At 40.7% G+C, this 12500-nt stretch overlaps 1 pseudogene; it reads right to left on the bottom strand.

Moving 5' to 3' along the window:
* The window catches only part of LOC123517820, a 141727-nt pseudogene that overhangs the window by 66523 nt on the left and 62704 nt on the right, over nt 1-12500 (bottom strand).

Genomic DNA, 12500 nt, shown 5'->3' with positions numbered 1-12500 from the left:
AACAAACAGACAAATGCAAGGTAAACAAACAAACAGATCCAGCAATCAAGCAAACAAATATTCACACGATCTTGAGAAAAAATTAAATAAAAAAAAACAAGAACAAGATTTTTACATATTAATTGAAAGAAAAGATTAGCATATATTGAAAAAAAGAGAGGCAAACAAGATAAGCAAACAATGTAAACAGGAGGTAAACAATGAATGAAAAACAAACCAGTCGAAAATCAAACAAGATAATTAAACAAAACAAACAGAAGGTAAACAAGAGATAGGAAAACAAAACAAGGCCAAAAGCAAACAAGATAAGTAAACAAGGTGAACATGAAACAAACAATAAATTAAAAAATATAAAAAAGTAAAAACAAAAAGTAAGCAAACAAGATGAACAGGAGGTAAACAAGATATGGAAAACAACTAAAGTCAAAAGCAAACAAAATATTTAAACAAGATGGAAATGAGGCAAACAAGAGATGGAAAACAAACAAGGTCAAAAAAGCAAACAAGATATTCAAACAAGATAAACAAATAAACAAAAGATGGAGAGCAAAATAAGGCTAAAAGCAAACAAAAAAAAACGAGGTAAACAGGAGGTAAACAAGAGATGGAAAACAAAATATCAAAAGCAAACAAGGTAAGTAAACAAAATGAAAAGGAGGTAAACAAGATCTACAAAAACAAACAATCCCAAAAGCAAACAAAATATATAGACAAGATAAACAGGAGGGAAACAAAAGAATGAGGAAAACAAAACAAGATAAAAAACAAACAAAAAAGCAAACAAGGTGAACATGAAGCAAACAAGAGATGGAAAACAAAAGGTCAAAAGCAAACAAAACAATTAAACAAGATGAACAGATGGCAAACAAGAGATAGAAAAACAAAACAAGATAAAAAACAAACAAAATAAGCAAACAAGGTAAACAGGAAATAAACAAATGGAAAACAAACAATAATGAAAGAAGAAGTAAGCTAAAAAAAAAAAAGCAAACAAGATGAAGAGGAAGCAAACAAGAGATAGAGAACAAAAAAAGTGAAGAGTAAATGAGAAAGAGAGAGAGTGAGAGAGAGAGAGAGAGAAGGGACACAAACAAGCAAACAACGATGCAAACAATCAAGCAAACAAGCAAGTAAACAACAAACAAGTCTCACCGTACCGTTAGTGAGCTGTTCTCCAAGCGGGATGAGCAGGGGTACCAACACGTTTACCGCCATGATGACCCGTTGGCAACCCTGCAACATGTAAACAAGATCGTCAGAGGAAATGAGATGGTGCTGGTAACACTGCATGCCGGGAAATTAAAAGGGAAAAAGGGAGGAAAAAAGAGGAAAACACGAAAATATTAAGTGAGGAAGAGGAAGCAGGGAAAAAATGTCTTGTTTATATTGCTAAAAGTATTTTGTCTCAGTATGCAGGAAATTAAAAGAGAGGAGGAAAAAGGGGAAAACTGAGGAAAAGTGGGGAAAAGAGGAAAAAAGGGGAAATACAAGGAAAACTGGAAAAATTATGTCTTTTTAGTGTTTTCTTTTCTTAGTATGCAGGGAAATTAAAAGAGAGAGGAGGAAAAAGGAAAACTGAGGAAAAGTGGGAAAAGAAGGAAAAAGGGGAAAACACAAAGGGAAAGCGAGGAAAATCTTATCTTTTTAGTGTTTTTCTCAGTATGCAGGAAAATTAAAAAAGGGAAGAGGAGGAAAAAGGAAAACTGAGGAAAAGTGAGAAAAAAGATGAGGAAAATGAGGAAAAACACAAAGAAAAGAGGAAAAAAATCATGTATGTTGTTTTACTATACTTTCATCTTCAGCATACAAGGAAATTAATAGGAAAAAAGGAAGGAAAAGGGAAAACTGAAGAAAACTGAAAAAAAGGTGGAAAAAAGGGAAAACACAAAGGAAAATTTGTGGGAAATCATATCTTTTTTTAGTGATTTTCTTTTGTCTAAGTATGTAAGGAAATTAAAAGGAAAAAATGGAGGAAAAAGGAAAAAATATGAGAATATCAAGTGAAGAAGGGAAAAAGAGATGAGGGAAAAAATTATGTTTCGTATATTTTTCATCAAGTATGCAGGGAAATGAAAGGAAAACAAAAGGAAAAGAATAGAGGAAAATACCAAAGAAAATGACGAAGGAAGAGGAAAACACAGAAAAGAAGAAAAGAAATGAGGAAAAATTCAAGATAGAGGAAAAAAGAGTTGATATTAGAAAAAGGAAAACAGGAAAAAAATGAAGAAAAATGAAGGAAAATGAAAGAAGAAATAAAAAAGATGGAAATTGAAAAGGAAAAACGGGAAAAAAAATACGAGAATATCAAATGAAGGAAGGAAAGTGGAAAAAAAAATCATCTTTCGTATATTTTTCATCAAGTATGCAAGGAAATGAAAGGAAAAAAGGAAAAGAATAGAGGAAAATAGGAAAAGGAAGAAAAACAGAAAATATGAAAAGAAATGAGGAAAAAATTCAAGATAGACGAAAAAAAATATTTTAAAAGGGAAAAGAGGAAAAGATGAAAAAAAAAGAAGGAAAATAAACAAAGAAAAAAAATATAAAGCTTTCTCATTCTTATTTCCTGAACTTCATTAAAAAAAAGCATAAAAAGAGAACAAATGAAAGGAAATGAAGAAAATTAGAATAAAAATGGAAGAGAAAGAGGAAAGGAAATAAAGTACTGTATGTTAAATTCTCTCTCTCTCTCTCTCTCTCTCTCTCTCTCTCTCTCTTATTAAAGCAGAGAAACGTTTGAAATAGAGAAATTAAACAGACGATTGGATAAAAGAATAAATGAAATAAATAAATAAATAAATGCAAAGATGAAATAAATAAATAAATAAATAAATAGATAAAGAAATAAATGAAAAGACGAAATAATTAAGAGAAAACTCAAATAAATGAAGAGAGAAATGAAAGAGATAGAATAATAGAAATATGAAGAATAAGAAAATGAAACAACACAATAAAAAACAATAAATTAATTAACAATATCACGATTATTATTTTTTTTTACTTCCAACACAAATTTAAATAAAAATGTAAAAAATAATAAAGGAAGTGGAAAGTAAGTGAATGAGATAATACAATTCAGGAAATAAATAAATAAATAGAAAAATAAATTAAATTAACAATATCACGATCCATTTTTTTTCCTCCTGACACAAATAAAGAAAATGGATAAAAGAAATGAAGAAAAGAAGAATAAGAAGAAAGGGAGAAAGAAACACGTGGAAGAGGAAGAGAAGGAGAATAAAGAATAAGAAGAAGAAAGGGAGAAAGAAACACGAGGAAGAAGAAGAGAAGGAGAATAAAGAATAATTAGAAGAAAGGGAGAAAGAAACATGAGGAAGAGGAAGAGAAGGAGAATAAAGAATAATTAGGAGGAAAAAAAAAAGAAAACACAAATGAAATAGAGACAAAATAAAAGAATAAATAGAAAAATAAATTAAATCAACAATATCACGATTCAATTTTTTTTTTTCCTTCAAACACACACAAAAAAAAAAGGAAAATAAAGAAAAATAAGATAAATACCTGAATATTTTAATACTACAGACTGAATAGAGGGAAGAGAAATTACACATATGGAAATTTGTTTGTTAGTTATCCAGAGTGACCACTAACGCTTTGGCGGCGGAGGGAAAGGAAAACTGGAGTATTTGACATTGAAGTAAGGAAAATAGAGAAATAAAAGGAGAAAAACAAAAAAAGTAATAAAGAAAATCGTTAGAAAGAAATAAAAAGATGGAAATGAAAGAAAATTGGAGTTATATTTGTATGGAAAAAAGAGGAAAAGAAGGAAAGATTATATAACACAAACTAAACAATTTCCTCTCTCACGTTCAGGGAAAAAAAGTTGATTTGTTTCATTGAATATATTTCCTTTTTTTTTTTTTTACATTTTTCGAGTATTTTCTACTTTTTTTTTTTATTTTCATCTACAATGTTCATTTTAAACTATTTTTCACCTATGAATATGTTAAAGGTCTCTCTCTCTCTCTCTCTCTCTCTCTCTCTCTCTCTCTCTCTCTCTCTCTCTCTCTCTCTGTGTGTGTGTGTGTGTGTGTGTGTGTGTGTGTGTGTCTCTCAGAGAGAGAGAGAGAGAGAGAGAGAGAGAGAGAGAGAGAGAGAGAGAGAGAGAGAGAGAGAGAGAGAGAGAGAGAGGTCACGCACGTGGTAGCTCCGTGTTTTTTCGTGGTGTTACAGTGGTTTAACAAAGTGCAGTGTTGTGAAAATTTCAGTGCTTGAAGTGCTAAGTGTCCTGGTGTCCATGTAAAAGTGTAAGGTGTGCTAAGCCTTGCAATAGTGTTAAAAAATCACTTGAAAAGAGTGCTTGTACCCGTGCAGTGACCGAGACCCGGGCCTGACCTGACGCGAGGCCTAAGGCAGCACACAGTTGCCAAATCTCTCCAAGGTAGTTTTTTTTAAACAACCTGTATCTCTCTCTCCGTGGCTGGTTTGGCTTGACTTGTGGGAGAGGTAGTTAGTGTCGTGTGTTTTTTGTGCGCCTGTGGGGAAGTGCTTTGTGTTCTGTGCCAGTGTTTAGTGTCTGTGTTCACGAGTGTGTTAGTGTCGTACGTGTCGTTTAGAACCAACACTCGTTGTCGCTCCCACACCTGGCTCCACAATTCCCCAGGAATCACTTATCCTCTCCCTCAATGTCTAGCCCCGCCCATCGCCCCATAGCCAGGCGAGACTTGCCTGGCTACCAGCCACAGAATTGGTGTTGCGTTTGTGGCAAAGCAACACTTAAGACTCAACACGTGAGCTGTGACGAGGAAACCTGCCGTAACCTTTGTCACAACAGCTGCCTTGGGGATACGCCAGTCTTCAAGTGTAGCTACACGGAACAGCTACGACTCCAAGCAAACATCCCGGACCCCGTCATCTACATCAGCGAGGAGACTGACACACCCCACGCCACTACCGGACGATAGTGGGGAGAGTCAGTGGGAGGGCTTGGAGAGAGGAGAGCTAGTTTCACTAGTTGAGAAGCTCACTGAGGAAGCCTCTCAACAAAACTGTGTGATTAAGTCCCTCCAGGACGACCGAGACTTGATCATACAGCACAGAGACGTGTTTGCTGCGGCTCTCAGAGTAGCAGACAGGCTGATAGCGTCAAAACAGCGCCAGACGCAAGTAGCCACACGCTCTCAGGCAGTCAGCGCCCACGCAGAGTCAATTGACGAACACTGGGAGGTGGTTTGTCAGGACTCTGAGAGGTGGAGGACGTGGTGGAGCTCGGATAAACCGCAACAGATCCGGTACGCAGCTGTTTTCTCCACTTCCACCTTCCCTTCGCCTGCCCGGGAAACAACGACCGCTCCGCCTACCTCCACTGCTTCCACCGCCACACAGAGCGACTGTGACACCTCCCCAGCGTCCACTGTCACTCCTTCTGCCACACAGAGTGACTGCTCGGTACTCACTACCACGTCTACCGCCACACAGAGCAGCAGGGACTCTTCCTCCATAAACACAGCGAACGGAGTAGATCGCGGTGCCTCTGTTCGCCCACGAACCTCTCCTCAGACCACTTCAGGAGATTGGAGAAAAAGAAATCTAAGAGGAAGTGCAGCAGGACGCGAGGAGGGTGTCCAGCGAAGGACTGAGGACTCACCAGGCCACCAAGCAGACACAAAAGCGAGCCAAGGCAAAAGTGTGTGAGTACTGCTCACGGAAAGGACACACTTCTGCTACTTGCCACGCCAGAACTGACGATTTACGTCAGGAGCGTCTCCTACAGCGGCTTCTTACGGTGGAAAGATACACAGCCACACCCTTCCCACCTGCAGCGCCTCAGCCCGCCCACCCCCTCACTTCATTTCAGTCCTTGCCACAACCTCGCCCACTCCTTCCTCAGCCTGGTATCTGGAATCAGAACCAGGGGCGGCAGTGGACCACTCCTCTTCACCAGTACCAGCAGTCGGCCGCGGACCCTAACCACCACCTCGGACTAGCAGGCCTCGCTCACTACCATCCCTCACCATGGTACAGCCAGCTTGCCCCGCCGCCAACTAAAGGTCGTCTCTAGCAACGTCCGTGGTCTCCGGACTAACCTTGCAGACTTATACCACAACTGTGTGCAACGACACAATGCAGACGTTGTTGTGGTGACCGAGACATGGCTGAACAGTGAGGTGGAGCCCACGTATGGCAGGATGCAGGGCTTCACCCACTGGGTGAGGAGGGACCGACAGGAGCGAACAGGAGGTGGAGTGGCTGTCTGCTTCAAGGAAGGAATGCAGGCCCAGCTACTCGACATAGACACGCCTCCAATGATGGAGATGATGTACTTCCGAGTAATGCTGGCAGACCGCTCAGCCCTCCTGCTGTGTGCCCTGTATCGCCCCCCGCGACAAGGGCCTGACTCACTCCTGTACCTGACTGAGACCTTAGACAACCTGATGATGGCACACAGCTGCAGCCACGTGCTGATTGTGGGGGATCTCAATCACCACCTGGAAAGAGACGCCTACGAGAATCTCCTGGAGGTGCAGGGTCTGACAGATCATGTCACCTTCCCACACATGAACGAGGAGGGACATTAGACCCTGTCATCTCAGACTACCAGGAAGACAAGCTTCAGTGTCATCAGCTGGGGCTCGTGGGCAGCTCTGACCATCACGCTGTACTGACACAGCTGGAAGTGGGCGTGGCTCAGGACGAGGCCACCACCCGCACCATCTGGCTGTGGAACAAAGCAGACTGGGCTTCCCTGCGCCGCGACCTGACCCACACCCCATGGGCCACTCTGCTACAGGGAGGAGCAGAGAGTGAAGCACTTGCACTCACCTCTCACCTTCTCGCCCTCCAGAGACGCCACGTCCCACACAGGGAATACACCACCAGATCGACGGATCAGCCATGGTTTGGCTACCGTTGCCGTGTTGCTGCCGAGGCAAAGTATGCTGCCTGGCTCCGCTACAAGAGGAACCCGACTCGGCGCAACAAGGACCTGCACAGGGCTGCATGCAGGAGGATGGTGGTAACCAGCAAGTGGGCCTTAAAAAAGTGGGAGGAAAGCCTGCGCCGGAAACTGTGTGGCACTGGCGTAGGAAACAAAACTTGGTGGTCTCTTGTTAAGGACAAACAAGGAACTGGCCACCAAGAATCCATCCCTCCCCTCAGCAAGCAGGACGGTACTGTCGCCACCAGCAGTAAGGAGAGGGCACAGTTGCTGGCTTCCTTGTTTGCTGGAAAAATGAAGGTCGGGAATCCACAGCAGCCACCGCCTCAGCTGGTCCAGCAATGTGAGAAGACTGTCACCATGGTGGAGGTGACGCATCAGCAGGTGAAGCGATTATTGCGGGGGCTGGACACACAGAAAGCCACCGGCCCTGATGACATCAGCCCGCACCTGCTGAAGCGATGCTCCCAGGAACTGGCTGCCCCTCTCACCCAAGTCTTCACAACTTGTGTACGGGAAAACGTCTGGCCTTCAGTGTGGAAGGAGGCTCGAGTAGTTCCCGTACACAAAAAGCTCCAGGACGGACCCAAAAAACTACAGACCCATATCCCTGTTGTCAGTGGTGGGTAAAGTGTTTGAGAGGGTCGTGGCAGAGGTGGTGTGTAGCCATCTCAAGGACAATGCCCTCCTCTCAGACCAACAGTTTGGGTTCAGACCTGGAAGGTCAACCTCCGACCTAATGATGCTTCTCACCAGGCATTGGCAGGACGCCCTCGACGACGGCAAGGACACTATAGTGGTTGCTTTGGACATAGCAGGAGCTTTTGATAAAGTATGGCACAACGGATTACTAGAAAAGCTTCGTGCTAAAGGCATCCAGGGTGGCTTGCTACGACTCTTGGGAAATTACCTGCAGGACAGAAGCCTCAAGGTGGTTGTCAACGGGCAAACATCTGAGTCCCTGCCTGTGGAGGCATCAGTGCCACAGGGTTCAATTCTTGGCCCACTCCTGTGGAATATCTACGTGGATGATCTTCTCCAGCTACTGCCAGGAGTCATGGCCTATGCTGATGACTGCACCCTCTCCTATACCTATCCACGCCAGGACAGTGGGCGGGCTGCTGAGGCCATCAATCAGCAGCTACGAGTGATAAAGGAGTGGGGTGCTCGCTGGCAAGTGACATTCGCGCCGGAGAAGACACAAGCAATGGTTGTCTCTCGGTCCCCAGCCGCCATGGCAGCAATGGCAGGAAAGTTGTCTTTTGGCGCTGCTGCTCTCCCACTCCAAGATGACGTCAAGATACTTGGAGTGGAGGTGGATCGAGGGCTGAGGTTTGACAGGCATGTCAAAACCATTGCCAAGAAAGCCTCTCACAGGATCTCCGCTCTCAGAAGGATCGCCAGTTTCCTCGACAGGAAGGGAGACTGCTGCTGTACAAGGCACAGGTGCGGCCCCACCTTGAATACGCAGCTCTCTCCTGGATGTCCTGTGCCGCCACACACAGAAGGAGACTGGACAGCATCCAACGCCGCGCCATACGGCTAGTAGATGCTGCACTACCACCTCACCCAGAGCCTGAGCGTCCCCTTGATTCACTGGAACACCGCAGAGACGTGGCGGCGATCGTAGTGTTCCATAAGGCACAGGTGCAAAGAGTGCCACATCTGGCAGGGCTGCGTCATCCTCTAAGAGTCACCGCACGGAGCACGAGAACGGTGCTCAATGGTGGTGACGCCGTAGAGGTGCCGCGATCCCACGGGTGTCAGCATCAACGCACCTTCGCAGGACGCGTCTCCAGGATGTGGAACTTGTTCACGGCCGCGGTGCCTCACGTCCAGGAGATGAACACACACAGTGTCAAACTGATGGCACATAAGTGGAGACAGACACTGCCAACTCCTCTGACACTCTTTGTGACGTGACACTCAGTGTAGTGCAGTGCGTGAATAGTGCTAGTGAAGTGAAACGAATAGTGCTCCATTTACATGCTGACCATCTTGTATATTATCTATTTTTAAGTCTTGTAAATATTGTAGAGAAATAGATTGTAGTACCCTTAGAATAGGTAGCACACGACAGTGCGCCTTTGGGTACATGTTCCTTTGTATTAAGTTTTGTTTAAATAAAAAAAAAAAAAAAAGAGAGAGAGAGAGAGAGAGAGAGAGAGAGAGAGAGAGAGAGAGAGAGAGAGAGAGAGAGAGAGAGAGAGAGAGAGAGAGAGAGAGAGAGAGAGATCAGTAAAATAAACAAAAAAAAGGAAGGAAGGAAGGAAGGAAAGAAGAAAGAAAGAATGTAGGAAGGAAAAAAAGGAAGGAAGGAAGAAAAGAAAGAAGAAGGAAAACGAATGAAGGAATGAAGAAGGGAATGAAAGATAAAAAAGAAAGAAAAGAAAGAAAGAAAGAAAGAAAGAAAGAAAGGAAGAAATCACAGTCTCCACACATATACAAATTCACAACACACACACACACACACACACACAGCAAGGCGTCAGAAGAGAGAGAGAGAGAGAGAGAGAGAGAGAGAGAGAGAGAGAGAGAGAGAGAGAGAGACGAGTTGGGATCAAAAGAGAGAAAGTTGAGGGAAGAGACAAAAGAAGAGCGAATGTGAGTTTTGAGTGTTTTAGTTCCTTCTTTGATTAATTTTTGCCAGAGAGAGAGAGAGAGAGAGAGAGAGAGAGAGAGAGAGAGTAAATTAGTAACGAGAAAGCACATTTTTATTTTTCTCTTTCTCTTTTATGAATGAGATGTCAAAGAGAGAGAGAGAGAGAGAGAGAGAGAGAGAGAGAGAGAGAGAGAGAGAGAGAGTAAATTAGTTTCTTTCCACTAACAAACAGAATCTCGTTACAACAAATAAACCAAACAGTAATATTGAAAAAATAAATAAATAAATAAAACCACGAATATATGGACAAGAAAATGCAATAAATAAATAAAAACTTAAACAAAAAATGAGACACAAATAATTACAAGAAAAAAAATTAATTAAAGGAAAATAAACAAGAGAGAAAACATTTAAAATAATAGCAAAGTAAAAAATAGTGTGAAAATCCAGAGAGAGAGAGAGAGAGAGAGAGAGAGTGGTATTATGAGGGTATTTTCTAAAAGTTGATTATTCGGAAAGTTAAGAATAATGACACCTCAGCAAACACGATTTTTTCTTTCTCTTTTTCTTCTCTTTCTTTCTCTTCTTTTTATTCTTCTTTCTCTTCTTCTTTCTCTTCTCCTTTCTCTTCTTCTTTCCCTTCTTTCTATTATTCTTCTTTCTATTCTTCTTCTTTCTCTTCTTCTTTCTCTTCTTCCTTTCTCTTCTTTCCTTCTTCTTTCTCTTCTTTCTTCTTCCCTTCCTTCTTTTCTTCTTTCTATTTTCTTCTTTCTCTTCTTCTTTCTTTTTCTTTCTTTTCTTTTTCCATTCTTCCTTTCTTCCTTCTTTTCTTCTTTCTATTCTCTTCTTTCTTTCTTCTTTCTCTTTTCTTTCTTTTCTTTTCCATTCTTCTTTTTTCTCTTCCTTCTCTTCTTCTTTCTCTTCTTCTTTCAATTCTTCTTTCTCTTTTCTTTCTCTTCTTCTTTCTCTTCTCCTTTCTATTATTATTTCTCTTTTCTTTCTCATCTTCTTTCTCTTCTTCTCCACCTTTTATTCTTCTCTTCCTTTTCTTTTCTCCTTTTATCTCTTCTTCTTTCTCCTATTCTTTTTTTTTTTCCTTCTTTCTCTTCTTCTTCCCTTTTCTCTTCTTTTCTTTTCTTCTTCTTATTATTATTATTATTATTATTATCATTATTATTCATCTTTTCATCGTTTCCTTCTATTTCTTCTTCTCCTTTTCTGGTTCTTCTTTCTCTTCTTTATTTTCTTCTTTTCCTTCTTTCTCTTCTTCTCCTTTCTTTTCTCCTTTTTTCTTCTGCTTTTTGTCTTCGTATTCTTCTTTCTCTTCTCCTTTCTCTACTTTCCCTTCCTTTTTTCTTCTCCTTCTTTCTCTTCTCTTCTTTTCTTCTTTCTCCCCTTCTTTCTCTTTTTCTCCTTATTTCTCTTCTTTCTCTTTTCTCCTTCTTTCTCTTCTTCTTTTCTACTTATTGTTTATTTTCTTCTTTTTCTTCTTCTCCTTTGTCTTTTACTTTTCTCTCTCTTCTTCTCTCTCTTTTCCTTTTTATTCTACTTTCTCTTCTATGTCCTTCATTTACATTTGTTTTTTTTTTCTTTCTTTTTACCTTCCTATTACTCTTTTTCTTTCTTTTTTTTTCTTTCTCTTCTCCTTCTTTCTCTTCTTCTCCTTTCTCTTCTCCTTTCTCTTCTCCCCTTTTATTCTACTTTCTCTTCTATTTCCTTCATTTACATTTACTTTTCTTTCATTTTCTTCCTATTCCTATTTTTCTTTCTTTTCTCTCTGAACTTAAAATTTTCTTCTTTTTTCAATTTTTTATCCACGAAAAAGAATGAAGAAGGTAAAAGCAATAATAATCTCCTTTGTTTGTTTGTATTATCTCTCTCTCTCTCTCTCTCTCTCTCTCTCTCTCTCTCTCTCTCTCTCTCTCTCTCTCTCTCTCTCTCTCTCTCTCTCTGTTTTCATTCCCAGTCTTTCCTCAATTCTTTTTTCTTCTTCAGCTTATTTTCTAACTCTCTTCGTCAACATCCTCCTCCTCCTCCTCCTCCTCCTCCTCCTCCTCCTCCTCCTCCTCCTCCTCTTCCTACTTTCGTAAATTTATTCCCTCCCTTCCCAGATGGTTCTTACGCTCGATTTTCTTTATTTTTACTCTCTCTCTCTCTCTCTCTCTCTCTCTCTCTCTCTCTCTCTCTCTCTCTCTCTCTCTCTCTCTCTCTCACTGACTAAAAATTTATCCTTTCCATTTTCCTTCATTTTCTTTTCCTGTCTTCGTTTTCTTTTCCTTTCTTCTCCATGTTCGTTCCCATAAGCTGTTGCCATCTCTCTTTCTTTCTCTCTTTCTCTCTTTCATTATCTATTTCCTTTCTTCTTTCATTCGCTTAAATTTCTCGTTGATTCTGTATTTATTTGGCTTCTTTCCTTTTTCTCTTTTCTTTATTCGTTTCTTCCATCTTCTTCTTCTTCTTCTTCTTCTTCTTCTTCTTCTTCTTCTTCTTCTTCTTCTTCTTCTTCTTCTCTTTCTCCTCCTTCACTAATTTGATTTCTCTTTCTATTTCTCTCTCTCTCTCTCTCTCTCTCTCTCTCTCTCTCTCTCTCTCTCTCTCTCTCTCTCTCTCTCTCTCGTAATAAGAGTGACAGTTATAGCGTAAATATATTTGGAAATTAAATGCCTTTTTTATGTTAATTCGTTAAAAGGATATGATAATGTGATGGTGATGATGATGATGATGATGATGATGATGATGATAGTAGTAGTAGTGGTGGTGGTGGTGGTAGTGGTGGTGGTGGTGGTGGTGGTGGTGATGGCTCTAATGATAACAGTGATAGGAATAAATGTGTTGGTGATAATGGTGATGATAATGTCACTGTTATCTTTTTCACATCATTTTTTCTTTCTTTCTTTTCTTTTCTTTTTATTTTCATGGTATTTTTTTTTCTTTTCCTCCTTTCTCATATTTTTTTCCTCTTGAATTCTCTTATTGAAATTTAATAGCCTCAGTCTTATACTC

This window comes from Portunus trituberculatus, chromosome 6, assembly GCF_017591435.1.
Source record: "Portunus trituberculatus isolate SZX2019 chromosome 6, ASM1759143v1, whole genome shotgun sequence".
Classification (NCBI taxonomy): Eukaryota; Metazoa; Arthropoda; class Malacostraca; order Decapoda; family Portunidae; genus Portunus; species Portunus trituberculatus.
Note: the sequence above shows the minus strand (reverse complement) of the source record. Positions and strands in the feature narration are given on the sequence as shown.